The 19792-nt window shown below is 42.5% G+C and overlaps 1 protein-coding gene across 1 annotated transcript in view; it reads right to left on the minus strand.

Moving 5' to 3' along the window:
* Window positions 1–12829, minus strand: part of THSD7B (thrombospondin type 1 domain containing 7B) — a 313731-nt gene extending 300902 nt beyond the window's left edge. Inside the window, exon 1 of the mRNA XM_071746457.1 lies at window positions 12518–12829. The gene's annotated coding sequence lies outside the window, so the exon portion shown is untranslated. The remainder of the gene's footprint in view (window positions 1–12517) is intronic.
* Between the last annotated feature and the right edge of the window lie 6963 nt (window positions 12830–19792).

Raw genomic sequence — 19792 nt, forward strand, 5'->3', positions numbered from 1 at the left:
AACCCATAAAGGGTAAATCCCCTGTAGCAAACCACTACCTGACCACCTCTAGGGGTAAAAACTTCAGAGGAGATTTTCTCCCAAACCTAAATCCCTGCTTTACACACATAGATCAGCTCTTGCTCAGCCTCTGAGAGAACTGAGTCCACAGTCAAGACTTGGCTGCCATTCCCCAGCACCCACACGCAGGTCATTCAATGACTTTTTCATTGAGTAGCAAGACTGGGCTTTTTGTCCTCTTTCAAGTTAGATGAATCAAAGCACACACAACCCCACCTTCACAGCAGCCACTGCACAGCTGAAGGTTTTTACTGTCCTAAAAAAGCCACAAATCCCTACAGTTCTTCAAGTCTCATTCTTCAGGATATAAACACAAATAGTGGAAGTTTTCTCCCTCCAGCCTCAGTCTACTGGTACCCCTCTTCACTCCATTTATCCTTCAACAGATGTCATGCAGTGGGAAGTTATCAGTATCAAGACAATCCTCAGACATTAATTTTGATTTTTTTTTAATAAAGCCATGAAAACAAATGCTAATCATTAAGAAAAAATCAGATTCTTTTCTAGATTGTCAAGATATTCATCATGCTATCTCATTTGCCAATACTGACTACAAGAATTTGGCAGTTATGTCCAAGTGCAAAATCCTCTGATTGCCAAACACCAAAACAAGCACTTCACTTTTGCATTTGCCTGGATGCTGTGCAACTTTCCCTCCATGCCTTAGCCCTTAAATAAGCTCCTTCTCAGCAACAGGCTCGGATTTGGCAGGCTGAGCAACAGGCACAAAGGTACCTGCTTAGCAATACTCCTGGAGAAAGTGGGGCAGTTGCCTTCATAGTTTTTTTTTTTTCCAAAAAACATCTTAATTGAGTAGCAGCATTGCACCACAAATGAGCCAGAAAAAAAGGCCAACAATAATGACAGACCACTAGAAATAATCTGTTGTCTTCTGGGTAAACTGTTCAATGCTAAAACTTATTATCTGTAAAAGCACCTTTTGAATCATTTTTGTTTTGCCCTGTGGAATACCTTAATGTTCCTACCTGTAATAAAATTTCTGGCTTGCAATTCTGCCCTCGTCTAGAAGACTGGGAGAGAAGAGAAAGGAAGAGAGAAATGAAAACAGGGAAACACAGAACTGCTGTTACTATTAAACCTTTAAGTTACTGAGTTAATTCCAGCTAAACACTTTTATCTGTTGCACTGCCTCTATGAAGTGGATTATTTTTTTTTTTTTTTCTTTTCCAGAAAGAAAATCTAATTGTCACACCCAAGTGTCAAACAACTTTTTGGTCGACTATATCCCTACTTCTTCTACAAGTAATCTGTTAAGCAGCACATCCCCAGCTGGGGACTGTAATTAGGGTGCAAACTGCCATACAATCCCCTTGCCAGATTGATGAAGGAGACCTCTTACAAGGTGATCCAGAAGGCAGTGTTGAGACCATTAATCATTTGTCCTTTGAGGAGAATACAAAAAGCTCTGTCACCAAGAGCATTACACTGCAAAAGTATCTTGACAAAACTAACACCTGAAAAACTGAGGTTTTAATTATAAGGTCAGACACGAGATACTGTATTATTTTTCAAAGTTTTAGGTAAGTTCACATAAAAAAAAAAAAAAAAAAAAAAAAAAAAAAAAAAAAAAAAGAGGTACTCAGATTTCAGACAGAATTTAACACCCATACTTTGCTACTCCTTTTAAAACCTTGATAATGATCAGCTCAGGTTTTTTGGCTCTGGTAGCAGCATCCCCAGACAGTAAATGAATGTAACAGTAATCTGCAGAGCAAGCTTACTAAAATACTGCCAGGCTGCCATTATTTCAACCTGCAACTATTTATTCCTGGGGATTGGAATCCATGGAAAACACAAATATTTTCTGTAATTGTAGATTTTAGTGCCAAAATTCAGTCTACAGGAAGAATGCCAAATCCTGAATACCTGCCCTAATGGGATCTACACTGCCCCTCCTGAGTCTTGACTCTGCCAAATATCAGCTTAAATTTTTCATATATGCTTACTCTAATGGAATACCTCAAATATTAAAAGTTGAGCACAAGCTTCAGAGCTTCCCTTCTTCATTCTTAGCTGATTCAATAAGCAAGCCCACAGCATCCCTACAGAACTCAGGGAACTACAAACAGATAAACATAAAACACAAAAATCAAGATTATTTATGTAGCCTGAGGGTATATTGCTAGAGTTTCAAGTATTTTTCTTTGGAAACAGGTTTTTAACCTCCTTTAGACTACAACCTCATATTCTACTTATCACACATCATCCCAGATTATCTGCATCAAATGTTTCTCAGCTGCATTGATCAGCTTCACATACATTTCACCTGAGCCAGCCCAAGGAGCAAGAGGAGGAGATGAGCTCCCTCCCTTCCCTCTCCATAATAATCTGGAATTTAATCAAATTGCCTAAGAGACTTCTGCTGTTTCGAAAGCAAACAAAATCTATCCTATCTACCAGAGTAAGAGAAAATACATTTCCTTGTAGAATGGGCAATAGGGAGGAAACTTAATCCAAACACATCATTACATAGTCCAACAGGATTTGCTTACAGACTCTAAAAACTATCCCAGGGAAGGCAAGCTCCCAATAAATTAGCTTAAAAAGCAGTCAGCAGGCAAGTACTTTTGGGTTTTTTTAAACTGTAAAAGCCAAATCTGAATCATTTTCCATATACCAAAAGCAAGAATATAAAGAAAAAAAAAAACAAACTGTCACCTTTGTCTATCAAATTAAACCAATTCAAATATTTTAAAACCCATTCTTGTTTGTAAATGATGATACTTTCCCCACAGCTCTCCACATTTCCTAGAGACAAGAGGATTTTTTTTTCTAATGGACACAGAAAGGGAGACAATGAGTAGGGAAAGCACCTGAGGAGCCTTTACAGTGAAGATTCCTTTGCAAATATAACTGTAGAGACAACAAACCTTTTGCTTGTTTGATTCTGCAACACTGGGGAACTTCTGATTTCCAAGCCCCTTCCTTGTGTGCATAAGCATGCAAGTAATCTTCTGGGTATAATAGTGAGGGAAGGAGAGCAGAAATAGCTCCATCATCATTACACAGAATCTTACTGGCAGCGATGGAAATCCAAGTTACTTTAAAATTATTGCCACAATGAAACACCACAACCCATTTCAATGCCAAGTTCTATCATATATCACTGATTCCCTCAATATTAACATTTTTCCAATATAGCCTGAGCTAACGATAAGAGCTCAGCAGGAGCATGCATAGGATAAATCACGTCTTATAAGCCCACCATATCTTTCTAAGAGGAGTCAGTAAAATTAAAATATCGCCTAAGAGAATGAAGCATCATTTGCAAACACAAAGATGCAAACCTGAAGTGGGCAAGGATGGAAAAATCAAGCTTGGCATCATTTACTGCAGGGCTGCGATAACAAGCTATCAGAGACTTAGCAAAATTCTTAAAAATTAGAAAAAAGATCTCTATGCTGGATGACCCAAGGCAATCCAGGGACACACTGCAACATCTAATCTTGCTGACAATATTTCTTGGAGCTTGATCCTGCACGTCCATATCAAGAGAACAGAAAGTATTAAACACAGCACAGGACTGAAGTAACCAAGTCCCTACCTAGTACATGGATCTTGTTTTGGAGTAACAAGGTGAAAGCCTGTCCTCTTCCCTCCTTTTTGAGTCTTGCTGTGTCATCACTTACTGGCATTAATGCTGCTCTCATCCTTAGGCAAGTCCTTGAAGACTGATCCTTTACATCCTTTAAAGGGAGCAATTAATGCTGCTATTCAAAGTTTCTGACCTTTAGCTCTCAGTCCCAATAGTGTTAGTCAGATTTTTTCTTTTCAACTTTAGCAGAAAATAGTAACTATTTGCACTTCCCTCAAGGCAGACCTGCATTAATCCTGTCCACAAACTGGAGACAGTTTTGTAAAAGTAATTCCAAAAGTTTTCCCCTCCAAATGTGCTCCTCTGCAGAATCACATGCTTCCCAAATTCTGCCTGCCCTTCCAAATCACCTCAGACGTTCTGACTTCCAGAGGTAGTTGGCAAATCATTTTAAAAATGCTTTCATAGCTGCATAAAGTTTAGCATCCATTACTGCCTTCCTCCTAATTACCCTCTGCAGGAGGATGCCTACTGCTATGATTACTTTCAGTGAAGTCCCAACATTATTTCCTTTATTCCTGTTAACACCACTCCCCTTCTCAGCCTTCCTGCTCCCACCTCCCTTTCTTCTCCACAAAATTATTTACTCAGCTTCCCTGGTGTCTCTTTCAGCACTGTTCCCTCTGGAGCAGCCCAGAATCAAAATAATATACCTAGTGTTTGTAGTCTTCATCTAATTTTTATTTTAATACCACCAAATGCAGAGGCTGATCCATTAAAAACCAATAAAGGATGTGTTTTGCAGAACTGCCCCAGGAAGGTATTTTGCATTTTCTTTTCAAAGTATAATTAACTTACAAAGTCTTTTACAAGGTGTCAAATACACACACAAATAAATCTATTTTTTTATACCCTACCTATTTATTTATTTATTTATACCCTACCCATCCTAATGCCTTCCTCTCTCTCTCAAAAAAAAAAAAAAAAAAAAAAAAAAATCAAATCTGATCATTCAAGCCCACCAGTATTTTTCAGCATTAAATCTTTCCTGATATGAACATTGTTACAGCTCACCTGGACGACTGACAAGTTAATATTTCACTAGACCCAGAGAAACGGCATTCCAAGTAGGCAAGGAAAATGTGACAACTATTTAAACAGAGTGAGCTGGGCTCAGCTAGTGCCTCGCAAGGGATAAGGCAATCAACCTGACAGTAAATGTAATTAGTGTTATATTTCCTGCCAAAGTTAGACACGATATAAGCAGATACATCAAACGAATTTGACGTGATATATTACCACTGATGTAGCTAAATATATAAAATGAAAGAGGGAGGGCTTGGCTTTTGGAAAGGTGGGAGTAGGTTGAGTTTTGTTTTTTAATTTTCAGGGGAAAAAAAATCAAATCTTGACATGGCTCTATCATTTCTGTTTCCATCTTGTTTGTTCGTTTAAGTTTCTCCTTTCCAGCTCTTGTTCCCATCACGGTCAGAGTGACACAAAACATTCTCTTCTTGTTGCTGCTCAGTAAAATCAAACCTGCATCACATCCCCTTTTCACATCTTTTCTTTCCTCCTTGTCGTTCAGAGGCTTCAACCCATTTGCTTTCTGAACACACTCATGGTCCAAATCTCATGGAGAACAAATCTCATGAGTGGAAACACTCCTGGTGTTTCTTGACACCACTCACTTGCCTCTCCTCTTTCTCCTTTGCACTCACCAAAACTCCTTCCCTTCACACTGCCTGTCTGCTCCAAATTGCCACCATCTCCTGGTTGTCACTCACTCATCCCTTCTCCTATTATTTTAAACACATTCTACTGTTTTCCTTCCTATAAACCACACATTTATCTATCTCCCTGCTCCCTGACATCTTGTAAAGCTTCTCTATCTTCATTCATTCCTCACGAGGTTAGCTCCAGCCTGACGTGTTATCCTGCTCCCTGTTTTTCTTGGCCACTTCAGCACACTGACAAAACAGTGCTCAGGCTCAATCCACATCTCTCTGTGTTTAGCAAGACAGAACAAATTTTTAAAGTTTCACAGTAACCTCTGGAAAGAAATCCTGCCCTATAAAACTCCAGCCCCAAGCTTCACAGATATATAAAAAATGAAGCAGGGCATAATCTAGAATGAAGTAGTATTAATAAAAGCCTCAGGGGAAAAAAAAAAAAAACCAACTTATTTGAGAGCTAGTCTAGCAAACGTATGTTTCTAATTCCAAACTTAGACCTGATACTGGAAAAAGAGAGTGAGTGAATCATTCCCAGCTCAACACCAAAGCACAAGTAGCAGGAAAGAAGGAATCCTCAAGGATCCCAGAAATGAGCAAGGATTTCTAGACAGTGGACAAACTGGGGAAGAGAAGGGCTGGTAGGGCAAAAGAAAAGAAAACAAAAAAGAAAGAAAAAGCTGCACCATCCTTCCAGAAATAAAAAATATACCTTAAGTAGAACTAAATGACCGAATGTGAATGCTTGCTTGCTTTTTTGGTCCTGCTGGAAAGCAGTATTAAAGCTTTCCTCAGAGGTAGCCAGGTTTTATCCTCTAAAAATGACAGCTTTGTTTGGGGGGAAGTTAACCTTTTGCTTAATTCACTTCAATTTTCTATTTTGAGTCAAAGTTTTACATCAAAAGCCTACCATGGTATCCTGCAATGTTTAGACAAAATTTTACAAGTTCCCAAATCATTATAAGTCTAAAATTGTGACGTTTCACTGGCCCTATGCTCTCCAAGGACCAAGTCATATCCTCCCCAAATGGAAGCTCTGAGCTGCTTCCCTTTTACACAGCACCTGAACCTGTCACCAAAAGTACTGGAGATAGAAAGCATCTGGGCCAAGTACAGGTATTGATGACCTTTTTGATTGAAAGTTTAAAAATTACTTTACCCCAAAAAAATAAGTCTTCAACTGGACTTGTCTTGCTGTATTTCAGGAAACAGAGAGCATATTGCTGTTCATCTCCTGACAAATTACTCTCCAGGAGAATACAAATCACCCATGCTGAGGTGAAAGGCTCTGGAAGAGAACTCAGTTTCAACCCGCTAGAGACAAAAAGACAGACACAAACCAGACTCCATCCCAGTGGAAAGCCTCCCTTGCTATAAACATGAGTTTTAATACCATTCATTATCAGCTGAATTGCACTCACCTTCATTGTGCTACATCTTCAGTGTGCTCTTCCCTCCTTTCCATTTTTTGCTGTGGGCATATTCTGTTTTATTAACTGTAATTTAATCAATACCTATTCCTACACAGAACAGGTTATCTTCCTGACTGTTTCAAAACATTTTCACAAGACACATTGCAGATCAATTTTGAAACAGCAAAACAAGACAACATAAACAAACAAAAGAAGAAATCCTACTGTGTGCTTCTGTTGGGATGGTTTTGCAAAAAAAAAAAAAAAAAAGTTTGCCATATGTGTCAAGCCTTCCACCACCTGAGTTTTCTTGCCTGAAGAAATACCACACACTAAAAAATTATTCTGTGTAATCTGTATATTATTGCTTGAGATAGCTGCAACCACAGAGCCCGCTGCCTTCGCCTTTACTAAACCTGGATACCATGCTTACTACAGATGTCTGAAATTATTCATAGAATCTTAACTATTTGCAGCCTAAAGTTTCCTAAGTGTCTGCAAAGGCAAACACTAATGCCCAGGAGTCATTACAGAACATTTTGCAGCAGCCTCAGCCCCACTGCTCTGCTCTCTACCATCTGCTAATAGCAGTTTTGCAGTGAAAAACCAGCAATTCAGTGAGAACAGGTGCCTAAACAAGGACAAAAAATACTGCCTGAAGACTGAATACCATTGTCTTGTTGTACACACACAAAAATATATATTTTTTTTAATATAGATATATACTTATACATCCTACAGCTTGCTACGGCAGCTTACCTTTTCCACCATCTCCTGTTCAAGTCACAGCACAAACCCAGGCTGCTCTCCCCATGTGCTAAAACATCAATACGAATGACAAGCTAATATGGGAGATGGATCAGAAACAGCCAGAATTATGCATAGCAACTGAAGAGACTATTTAATTTCATACATATTCTTGGAGGCTACGTCCATCTGAAGAAGCCAAGTGGCACACAGCATCTGTCTGCTCATTCTTGGCAACCTGAAGACAGACAAGAGTCCCACCTTGCTTTGAGCAAGGCTGAAACCAGAAGTTTGCTATATCAATTTAGACTCTTACCAACATTCCAAAACCACCCACTGCTCACTACCCAAATATCCCTTTTCTGCAGAAATACTTATATGTTCTATGTCAACAACTGAGTCAGGAGGGTGACTTTCTCCACTTTCTAATAGATTTAAGAAGTTTTAAGTGTTTGTTTCATTTATAAAAACTTTTTTTTTCCTCTCTCCTCATTCACACAACCCTTGCAGGCCACATCACTTCAGCTGAAACCCTTTCCATGCTTTCCTGCACCTCACCTGGGTTTCCACATTCTGCCTTCCCAACAGGGAGCCTGGGAGCCACGGTGGACCTCAGCCAGCAGATTCTTGCACCTTATCCCATGTCCATTAGCACCTGCCCAGCACCTCCAGGGTGCCCATGGACAGCACCCATCACACACACACACATCCCAGCCCCACAGAGCTCCAGTGTCCAGCCCGAGGCAAAGGGGACAGTGCCTGTGTACAGGCAGGATAAAATGAAGGCATCTGAGGCAGGTGAAATTCACTATATCATTTATACAGCTCTTTGCATTCTCAGGGGTCCTTGAATCTCTCTTTCTTCACCCCTTTCATATGCTTTCTCAAAATAGCTGCCTGCCAATGCGAGTGGAAGTGGCAAAAAAGAAATAAAGAAAATAAAGAAAAAAGAAAAAAGAAAAAAGGAAAAAAAGGAAAGAAAGAAAAAGGAAAAAAGGAAAAAAACCCAAACCAAACAAACAAAAAAACCAAGAAAAAAACAACCCCCTTTTAAAGTAACCAGCTTATTTTCAGACACAAAATATGAGCATTAGCTAGATAAGACTCAACAGCAAAAAGAGAAGCAACCAAAAAGCTTTTAAAAAAATTAGAAGATTTTTATTGAGTCAGAATAAAAGCTTAACAAATAAAAAGCATAATACAAAGGAAGTGCAACTAAAAGCATTCCCAAGAAAAATTATACAGGACGTCTTTAATACCAGAGTGTTTAAACTAAATACAACAGAAGTACAAAGGAATGCCTAGAGATGACTCAATAAGGAGGTATTCAAAGCACAAATAATATTGCCAGCATGTTTATGGCAAGCTTGTTAGTCCAAGGCACAGAATTTTTTAGTTCTCGCATTCAAAACAGGACTACAGACAATGAGCACTTGTGCTTAGACACAGAACAAAAGCAAAGAGGTTCATGAATGGCTCAGAGGCTGGACCTCTGGAGACTCTCAGAGTGAGCAGAGAAACCTGCCTTCCTTGTAGAGTTAATAGCACACACGACTCTCTAACCCTCTGGCACAAATCCCTGGGATTTTTTTTTATTTATTTATTTTCCCCAAAAAAATAAACAGTATTTTGCCTGTGGTGCTTTACCTGTTACCCTTCATGAACACCTTGGGAGCAGCTTTGGATGGGGTGGGATGCACAGCTTGTGGAAGGAGCACCCCAGGGTTCAGCATTCACCAGCACCATCCTGCCCTTGCCTGGCAATCACACCTCCATTGCACAGCACACCCTCCCATTTACTTTACTTTACATGATCTTGGGGCTACTAAAAGAAAAGGCAGCTTTACCAATACCTGTAATGCTATCTCAGGAATAAGATTTTCTCAAAGCTCAGGCAAAGAGCCAAAGAGTCTCAAAACCTCACAGCATGGGAAGAGCCCAAACATACTCAGCAACACACTACAACAGCATGGAGATTTTTCACCAGGAAGTCTGATTCCATTGTATGATGAAACTCAGCTATAATGAGGCAAGATAACCCATCTGTAGCTTATGAACTTCTCTGGTTTATAGGCAAACCACTCACGCCTGGGCAGTCCCAGCAGACTCCCATTCCTCAGCAGCACTGGTAACACAGCAGCCTGTCAGCTGAGGCTGGGACAAGACAAATTTTCATTTTCTGTTGTGTTAATAAACAACACAGCAGCTATGTTTTGTGATACCCAGGTTTTTGTCTCACCACACCAAAACGTAAGCCCCTGGGAAGTTTTTAACAATTGACAAGCTAGACATGTACTTTTCATATACACTTCCAGGCAGCCCAGCAGGACAGTTTCCCTCACCCTGCAAAATGCCTGGAGAAGTTCCCAGACCCACACTTCATGTCAGGCAGCTCCAGCAGACAGGTTTCCACTTTCCCCCCCTCTGACACCATCGATAGCATCGAGCCCCAGCACAGCACGCACCATTAAAGCACAGCATATACTTCTAAAGGAGAGCAGAGAACTCACCTCCCTGAACCAGAGCCCGGAGGCACTTCCATCACCTCTTAATCTGCAGCAGCATCCCTGTTGCTCACCTTTCACAATCCCTTTCGGTATATGGGTGCCAGCAGCAGGGCAGTGAAGTAGAAGAGGCACGGGTATTTCTGTAGTCAGTGCAGCACTGTCATATCAGGGTGGATTTTTTTTTTTTAATTATTAATTTCTTATCCCACTCTTTGCTTACAGCCTGCACAGCCAGATGAACACAGTTGCCTTGGACACCTGGGTAGGACCACTCACATCACAGCACATCTTCCACCACGACGCCTCTACTGCCCACCCACCAACATCAACGGGGAATCAAAAGCTTCCAAAGTGCTACCACCACCGGTTTTTTCCACTCCCCCAACCCCCTCTCGCATCGCTACCTTTGTGCTGTTACTCAGCAGGGAGCTTGGCACAGGGTCTGTGCAGCATCTGGCAAATCTCACCTGCTCCAGATCCAGCTTCTCACATGCTCTCCTCTGCCCCCAACCCCTGGGACAGCTGCTGCTAAGCACAAAAACAAAAGGAGCAAGTGCCTAAAAAAGGCATCAGAGCTCTGCTCATCTGAGGGAAAGGCAGGAGAGACTGAAGAGCGCTTTGGGGAAGAAAGAAAACACAAATAATACTGAAGTGCAAGGAGACCTGTGGGAATCCCAACTTCTTGCTCACAAACCCCAGAACTTTTGTGCCATCAAAAGACAGACAAAAGCAGCAGCCCGAATGCCTCACACCAAAGAAACGTGTCAGCAAACACACGTCAGTGTGATCCTTATCAGGGAGGCTTTCTAGTGAAGAGACGTCCCTAGAAAGCAGCCACTACAAATACAGTTTTCCTGAATATCATTACTGATCCAGAAGTAATGAAACAGCAGATAATATGGCCCCAGGGTACAAATCAACCACCTATCCTAATGCATACAGATGGAGCTCGGGTCTTCCATTACCAGAACGAAATGGGATCTCTAAAACACAGCTCATGGCAAAACAGGAGAAGCTTACTAATGAGTGGTGCTTATTTCTCATACTTCAGAAAATACTTTTAAATCCTGCAAGCTGAAAAAAACCCAGCCTGTTTTCATGTATAAAGATGTGTAGGCACATCATATTCTCACAGAGCTAACATTTAAAAAGCAGAATGTACAACTCTTCGGTTCTTCCGCAAAATCACCTCTTCCCTGATTTTGCAGAAAAGGATTAGCTGAGAACAACGTCTAAATACTTTTTTTGTAACAATCAACAATGAAGGTCCATACAGTCCCATCAAAGAAAGTAGCAAAACGTGACTTAAAGAAGGACCATGCTCCTCTTGTTGACGTTCACAGCAGCTAAAGCAGTAACTTCCACAGTGCTCTAAAACACTCAGCTAATGTGTCAGGTAGAGAGCAAGCACAGAATTTTTCCGCTTCCATCCTCAGGAAAATTCAGTACTTGGCACCAGGAGCATGACACCTTCTGCATTCTGAGCTGGTCACATCGCCACGAAGCAGCCAAGCCAAGGCTCAACATCACAAACACACCACACACCCTGACATGTCCACCTATCTTCTCTGAGAAGCATCCTGGTACCGAGGTACGGTACTTCAGTGCCATCTCTTTCATTTTTGCCATGACATTCCTTACGCTCCACAAAAATCTTTTCAGAAACTAAAGAGTTCACCACTTCTTTGTTGTTGTTAGCCAGTTTCCTAAAGTTTGAAGATTTTGAACACCCACACAAAGCACAAGTAACAGCAGCTCTCTTGGGTCACCGTGTCCTCTCTCACTGCCAGTGACACACAGTTCTAACAGGTACATTATCCCACTCACCGACAACAAACACATACCCTGCACGGCTTCTTCCAAAAATCACACTCTCAGGAAATCGATTCTCTAAGCTGATTTTTCGTTTTCATTAGAGGAACTAAACAATGTATTTCAATTATACAAAAGAGCTGGAGGCAGCGGTCAGCACCAAGTACTTTTATGAGCCTCATCTATTCTTTTAAAAGCCTTCACCAGAAAGGCTCAGGAAGCACGGGAGTGGGAGGGAGGGAGGAGGACGGAAAGAACATGTCCACAGCTCGTCCTCATTCATATCTTCACAGGAATAAAGTCCAGAATCTACACGGTTTAACCTTGAATGAATAACAGTACGCTAAATAAATAAAATTACAAGCACGACAACAATAAACGTTTAAAGTCACGAATGGTTATAAGGAAGAAACGTATCACAGTACCTTGCTTAAAATCACTGACTGAAGAATCAATGGAAGGAAAAAATACAACTCAAACACACTTCAACGCTGCGACTGGCTGAAAAAAAGTACCATTTTTATAAGCCACCCGCATGACAAAAACCGCGAATCTCACGAGGAGCCAGCCCTGCCCGCAGAGCCGGGGCGACTTCTAAAAGCTCTCCAGCTGACAGGACTTCCCCGCACTTCCCTTCCCCAGCCCAAGCCGGCGGCTGCCCCGACTGCCCAGCACCGCCTCAAACTTTACCTGGATCGCGGAGCCGATCGGCGCTCAGACACCGAACCCGGGGCAGCCGCCGCCGCGGAGAATAGGGTCTCCTCCGAGAGAGGAGCGGGACCGCAGTTGTGGACGGTACCAGACGAGGAATTTCAGCCGGAGCGGTCCCAAAACCCGCAGCAGCAACTTCTCTCGCACTGCTCTCCGAGACCCGGCGGCTCCGTCCACGCTCTCACACGCCTCGGACCCACCCGCTCCCCCGGCTCCAGGGCGGCTGCACCTTCTCGCAGCCCGGGGGGCGCGACATGGAGCCCGGCGCGGTCGGCTGCGGCGGGAAGATCTGCGGTGCCGGCGCCGCGGGCGAACCCGGGCGGGCGGCGGGGCGGCGCCGGGCGCTCCCGCGGGAGGGGCGCGCACTCACCCGCTCAGCCCCGCAGCGCGGAGGGGCGCGGCGAGCGGCCGCGGGCGGAGCGAAGATGGAGGCTCAGCGGCGGCCGCCCGCCCATCCCGGCACGGCGGCGGGGCGAGGAACCGACGCCCTCTGCCGGGCAGCGGCGGTGGGGCCCGGGCGGCGGTGTCTGGGGATGGACCCTCCCCTAAGGAGTCCGGGCATGGTGTGAGGGGACGACCCGGGGGTCCGGGGACGGCATGAGTGGACGCCTCACCTCGCCTCGCCTTGCTCGGGGGTCCGGACAAGGTGCGAGGGGACGCACCGGGGGGTCCGGAGGCGGCATAAGGGGATGCCTCGCCTCGCCTCTCCCGGGGGTCCGGGCATGGTGTGAGGGGACGCCTCACCTCGCTCGAGGGTCTGGGCACAGGGTAAGGGGACGACCCGGGAATCCGGGCACAGGGTGAGGGGACGCACGGGGGGTCCCGACACGGTGTGAGGGGACGTCTCGCCTGGCTCGGGGGTCCGGGCATGGTGTGAGGGGATGCCCGGGTGCGGGTCTCGAGGCGGAGGTTCGGAGGGAGCCGGGTGGGCTGCCCTGGTCCCGCCGGTCTCGGCGGTACTGATGCCCACAGCCCGGTGAGAGTCGAGCCATCTGGTCCGACAGGCGCTTGGTACCGCGCATCTCGCGGAGGCTTAAAACCCCCGCGGAAAGTTATTTCTTGGGGTTGTAAAATAAAGAGAGCGGGTTTTCCACGTCTTATGAAACACACAGTAGGTCCACTAAGCGAGTCGATAACTTTTTAATTTAATTTGAGTTTTAATTGTATAATTATTCCACACCAAATTCCCAGTTCTGCGTTTTTTTTCACTGGTCTAATCCAAATCGCCGTGCGGTGCTGAGGAAAGTGCCATAACGACCCCAGATAATCACCAGCTACAAGCTTTGCTGGAGAAACATTAGCCCCGTTGACTTTCAAAGTCATCAAAGTCATCTTTTCAGGAATTTAATTAGTGCAAGAGATCACCAAACTGGCTGAAATCCTCGACTAAGGAGGGAATATTTATTGATTGCAGGAAGAAGAGGCAGGGTGGATACTGAATCCATCAGTTTTTAAACACATGAAGTGAATTATCTCAATTTAGTTTATCTGTACTGTCTAAAAATTCAAGTAGGCATTTATTCAGCACAGCAAACATTATATATATATATATTATATGTATATATATATAATATATATATATACCCAGACAGTAAGTTTGGGTTCAGGAAAAATTAATGCACATATCCAGCTTAGCAAGTACCAGGTGATTGTACACACAATGAAATGACTATAATATTTACTCCAGCTTTTTGCATACTTTTTATTTCTGTGTTGTAAAGAGGGTTCATTCTCACACTATGTGGAGTGTGAAACTAATTATGACTACTGAGAGTGAGAAACAACTCCACTGACATGAAGCTGGCATAAATGAATGACAATCAGGTCTTCCAGACTAATACATGACCTTTGTGCCAACACTGAACCCCAGGGATAACCTGTTCAGGTTCCAAAAATTAGCTCACCGAACATTTTCCATCCAACAAGAACAATGTATATAATGTTTTAATGCACATAGTCGTGTTGCTCATGTTCCCCTTATTATTTTTTCTTTACAGGAATATTAAACATCAGTGAATCTTAATGCAAGGATTGTTCATCTCACTGGAGCATCTGCAGACCCCAAATGCAAGCAGAACCTCAGTGTGCAGGGTACCATGTAACAAACACATGTTCCTGCCTCAGAGAGCTTAAATCTTACAAAGGCAAGAGACAGCAGGGTAGAAATGAAAGCAGAGCTGTCGTGGTACTTATCATAAGACATGAAATCCAGATCAGAGGCTGTAACACGATTTTCCAGGTTCATCCCTGCCCATTGATCTCTTGATTTATTGGGCACCATCCTGGAAGTTTACTGGGAAAGTCCATCAGAGATTGCACTCAAACTGGTCAGGAATGTTCCAAACTAAGTTTTTTGAGGAAAGTTATATTTGACAAACACTTCCTCAAAGATTATTTGTTTTGAAAAGTTGTTTTTTTTTTTCTCAGATGTCTCCCTACCCCAAATGCCCAGCAGTGACTGCCTGGGGGCACCCACCCTGGCTGCACCAGCCCCAGCTGCCTTGCTCTGCTGCCCACTTCTTTCTTCCACTGACAAGTTTTAAAAGGTCTCATTTTTGTCTGATACAGAATGGGAAACGTCTCTGGAAATGTCAGGAGTAAGCCACACTTCAGGTTTTATTCCTGTCTGGCCCTGTGTGGGCAGATACACTGTTCCTCTTCTTGCAGCTCCTGCTTTTTGCTCTGCTGAGAATACCTGCATCTTGCACCCCACTGTTAATCTGGAGCTGAAACATCTGAGAAACTACTGCTGCCAACTTCAGCTTAATTGGTCAATGCAGAGTTTGCATTAATGCCACTAATCTAGCATCTGGACTCCATCCCCCACTAGCCCTGGGAGTAGTAGCACTGATGAAGAGGGCAAGGAAAGAGTCCTCACTGTCCTACATCCAGATGAGTGCCAGCTCCCATCCCTGCACGTATTTTGCCTTCAATTCTCTTCCCTGAGATTTTAGTTTTTCTCAAAGACTTTACAGAGGATTATATATACCTAAAAGATGTGTAGGAAAGAAATACAGTGCAAACATGTAGGAAATACCTGGAATAAAGCTAGTTTTCTCACTTTAAGTAGAAAAGCTGAAGAGACCAAGGAGCATCAACAAGAAAATAAAAGCACAAATTTAGAGCATGAAGGAGCTTGGAACTCATAGGAACCTGTTAAGCTTTTTTTTCAGCCCACATCACTTGTTTCTTCTTTCTGCTGTTTCAGATCCTTTTGTTACATGGATGTCACCTGCTTTGTGGGGCTCAAAGAAAGAAAATGAGTACCCAAGCACTGTGAGTAGTGGAAGAATTACTCCAGTTCTTCCTCATGGATGAGTGGCTCAGCCTAAGAAGGGAATAACAAAACCACTTGAATGACAGCTTGGATCAAATTCATAATGACCTGGTTTGTACAGGCCAGGTGTTATGTAGATTGCAGCTTGTTATTGTGCAAAATTTTGGCAAGCCTTTAGATGCAATAGCCAGTTCCAGCAGAGCTGGGCAGAAAGCCACAAACTACAGGCAGGTGTATCTTCAGCAAGATGGGCAAAGAAGCCACCATCTTTGGTCCTTGGTACCTTGGGGGACTTGAACCAACCTGTCTGCATGACATCTGGAATAAAGCTTATAAAAGAACAATGAATGGTTTAAAAAGATGGAATTCCAGGCTTAAAAACGAAGAGGAAAGCTTGCACAAAAAAACATCGCCAGCTTCATTGTCTGTTTCTTAGGGAGCAAAAATTCAGAGGGAAACAGCATGAGTTAACAAGCTTCCACTACAGCATTAAAGGAAAGAAAGCAAACTATTACAAAATGACCTTAACAATATATTCTGCATTTGTTAGGAATTCTTTCATATTACTGGATTAATTCTTATGTTATCTAAAAGTAGTAACTTTAAAGCAGATGAGGAGCTATCAAAATTAGGGCTCACCGATGATTTGTTTTTTTGGATTCACTTTTTACCATTTTAATATGCACAGATTGTGATTTGTTACTTAAGCTGGTTGGGCTTAAATTTTATAATTTCTTTAGACAGCTGTTTTTTCAAAAGAGGCACACATACACCAACAACAAACAACATGAAAGAAAGTAACTCTGGCGCCATTTTTGTCATAATAATTCGTGTTGAACTTTCAGAAAATCTGAATGCTTTTCACGAAACCTCAGTATTTATTCATGTGCCCCAAAGTTAATAAAAGGAACTGTACAAATCAGATCAAAGCCACCTAGTTGAATTGATCAGGTTTCTATTTTTTGTTCTAATGGAGACTTTGTAGGACTAGTGGTAGTGGTGTTTTTACGTGGTGCCACAAAAGGTAGTACAGGCCAGAAGAAGGAAAAAATGAAGAAAAAGAAAAAGAGAGGAAAAAGAAAAACCTGAACTATGCAATCTTTTCCAGAACATTATAACTGCAAATAAACGTCAGCTTTTTCCATATATATGAAGTATAGCATTTTTACTGTAGTAGTATCAGCTTTCATACTGAAGTCAAGGGCACCACAGAAAAGAAGCAGAAAGCCAAGCAGATAATGAATGCCTGCCACAATGGATTTGCACAGCTTTAGACAAGTGGTATGTACAGGACAGGCACAAAGTAGGTGTGGTTAGTTGGGCTTCAAGGCGAGCTAAAAGGAGTTTCTTGAATTTCTTATTGTTCCAGAACTTACACTGAGGTTTAGAAATTATTTTTAATAGTCTATTATAAGATGGGATCATGAGAACCTGAAAAAAGAAATTATCCTCTCATCCTTAGGGGCAGTGCCTCAGAAATCGATGCTAATGAACAGACTGCAGCATAAGGAAGCTCACATTTCCCCTGCTGCACCAATTTTGTGCATTCACAAGGGACACTGCAAGTGCCATCATGTGTAATTAGAAACAGGGGAGGGGGGGGGAAAGGATATCGTTCATTCACACTTCTCGTGGTGTCATTTCTTTGTGGCAGATTTAACAGAGATTAAACAGGCATTCCGTTTAATACTAGTCCTATTAAGGACCAAACATAATTTATTTTTAATTATGGAGTTATCAAGACACCAGCATAATTGACGGCAGTCCTGTTGTGAACATATCCTTAGATGATGATTTCTTTAGTAACAGAGAAATGCGTGCAGGCAAGATATTTATCTTTACTAATGTTCTTGTTAGAGTATACCTCAGTGAATAGTTACAGCCAGTCTCAATGTTGGGCCCCAGCCCCCCACCCACTAATGAGTACAATGCTCCAAATCCCCGTGTGCATCTCTGCCCGATCCTGAAATAACTGCTGAGCCAGGATTTGGAATCAATCCTTCCTGCAGCACTGAGTTTGCTGGACATGCACAAGTTGATCAGCACGCCTGCCCCCCCTTCTCCCCAAGCCATCTGTCCCTTCCAATTCTCCACCCAAGTTCTCCACATCATCTTTGTGTCCCAAAGATGATGGCAAGTGTTTCCTAAGGGACACACATCTCCTCTTTCCATGACTCTATTATACAACACAGTTCAAGGCACAGGTACCAAAAGGTTTAAATTGCAAATCAGATGTAAATAACAAGGGAGAATTAAGCCCTCTCATCACCCAGTGCCTCCCCAGCCACCTTTCAGGAAAGTGTTCTCTCATCCCTTCCATTCCCACTCCCCACTGTGTACCACACCACAGGGCATCACAGGTGTTGCATATGACACAGAAGTTTGGCTATAGAGCCATAAAAGAGCTTTTCTGATAAAAGGGACTGAAAGTGGAAATTTTCCTCCATGGCTGAATATTCTTGTCCAGCTTCTTCCTTTGCAGACACATCAGCAACCCAAGCACTCAAGGTGGGCTGAGGTCTGTCTGCTTTCTGTACCCAGCAAGCACCATGACAAACAACAGTCATGTAGCTGGAACTGTCCCTTAACATTTGACACAGTGAAAATCTTTCCAAGTGCAAGTTAACTTACACAAAAGGGAGAAAAAAGTTTGAATGTTTATAGTATTCTCACTCTGGATGCAGTTGGGAAGAGGTGATTTGCATAGAGCACTGGCTGTTATAAAATAATCATTTTACATTATCATTTAGACTTAAGAACCAATGTCCTACCTTACTTCCACCAAAGGAGAGCATTAACTATTTGCATTCTACATCCTTCTGGGACAAGCCCCTCTGTCAGCAGGTCTGCTCACACATCTGTATCAGCTCTAGTATGTGAAAATCAGAGAACACCACCTGTGACCGACTGTAGTAGTAGAGGTTTTTTTTTCCTTGTCACCAACCCTGGAATCATTTGTCCTGTTCAAATTTCAATGTCATCTTGAGTGTTATTTTTGAGGATGCACTCTCAGACCTTTTGATGCTGGGCTGAAGAAGGAGGAATATTTAGCAAAAAACCACATAAATTATCACACAGAACACAACTACCAGAACAGACCAATTATCTCCTTGGCTAGAGTCCTGAAGTTTAAAGATGTGATGGCCTTTTTAATGTTCAAGGAAACATGATGCTTGAGTTTCCCTGTAAGAGACAGTTCTTTACAAGTACCATGGTAGTTAAAGAAAAGCATGAGCAGGGTGCAGGATGAAGCAATGCACCTGCCACCTATTCACCAGCTCTGGCAGGTTAAGAAGTCCACCTGCCATGAAAAAGAAGAAAATCTTCAATGGAGGCACTTCACAAGCTATTAACCTTTCCTGATTGGAGTCTTGCTTTACAGAAAGAGCAGCAAGTACCTACTCAGAGAAGGGCTTCCCTGCAAATAGGCACAGGCAGTAATTTAGCAGCTGGGGGACCTGTCATGTATTAAGGTTTTAGTGTCTTGAGACACTACTTATTTAGTAAAAAAGGTGATAATAAGAGATAAAGGAGGTTCATGCTAGCAGCTAACTCTTAGATTTGAAATCTATCAATGACTATGGAGAAGAAAATTGAAAGTCAAGATTTTTTTTTATCATTTCGGTTTTGCTTCAGGGTTCTTATTTGCTCATTTTTAGTCCTTCCATTCCACTGCTTTAATTAAGTGTTGCATACAAGGTAAGGGATTTGCTCAACACAATCAATAATGGCATTCTGATTCTGATGTTAAATTGACTTGCTATTTTTAACATGCTGCTTACTTATTGCCTATCATCCTTAAGTCACACCCTGGGGCTCTGCAGATAAAACACCAGCACAGGAGATTCCCAAAAAGGATTTTGTCTCCAGGAAGTTGAATCTTCTCTGCACAAATCTGGTTTGACCCAGGCACATTTATAATGAACGATGTCCACTTACTACCCTACTTTACTGGATTTGGCTGTCTTTGAAAATAC

Source organism: Heliangelus exortis, chromosome 6 (assembly GCF_036169615.1).
Source record: "Heliangelus exortis chromosome 6, bHelExo1.hap1, whole genome shotgun sequence".
Classification (NCBI taxonomy): Eukaryota; Metazoa; Chordata; class Aves; order Apodiformes; family Trochilidae; genus Heliangelus; species Heliangelus exortis.